Genomic DNA, 433 nt, shown 5'->3' with positions numbered 1-433 from the left:
ACCCAGGCGCTTAAAGCGATAAGTTAAGTTAAATTTAAGATGTGGGGATATGTAAGAAAAAGTACGAGTGCGCAGAAAAAAAATCTTGTAATTAACTTGTCTCGGTTGAAAACTATTACGTAAAACGAAAGTAACAATTACTTTTTAAGGAAGATCATCACTTTAACGAGTGCTTTAATGTAAGAGTTTCCCATTGGTATTGCAAATATAATTTAAAGGGGTACCATTACTACGTAAATCGACTTCAGAGCGACCATAAGACAAACAGCAAGGCATAAGCGCGGGGTGTTGTGAAGACACGGTCAGGTGGCGCCCAGTGATCGCCGAGTCCTGGTTTTTGCGAGCGCAGAGACGTGTGAAGATGGACCTTGACTGGGGTGAAGGGGCCTCGCCGCGCAGTCACCCAGCTTGCTTGCAGACAATTACTGCGTGA

At 43.9% G+C, this 433-nt stretch overlaps 1 protein-coding gene across 6 annotated transcripts in view; it reads left to right on the top strand.

Moving 5' to 3' along the window:
• Window positions 1-433, top strand: part of LOC119590810 (hormone receptor 4-like) — a 115290-nt gene that overhangs the window by 97909 nt on the left and 16948 nt on the right. The gene's annotated exons all lie outside the window — the stretch shown is intronic.

Source organism: Penaeus monodon, chromosome 27 (assembly GCF_015228065.2).
Source record: "Penaeus monodon isolate SGIC_2016 chromosome 27, NSTDA_Pmon_1, whole genome shotgun sequence".
In the NCBI taxonomy this organism is placed as follows: domain Eukaryota; kingdom Metazoa; phylum Arthropoda; class Malacostraca; order Decapoda; family Penaeidae; genus Penaeus; species Penaeus monodon.
Note: the sequence above shows the minus strand (reverse complement) of the source record. Positions and strands in the feature narration are given on the sequence as shown.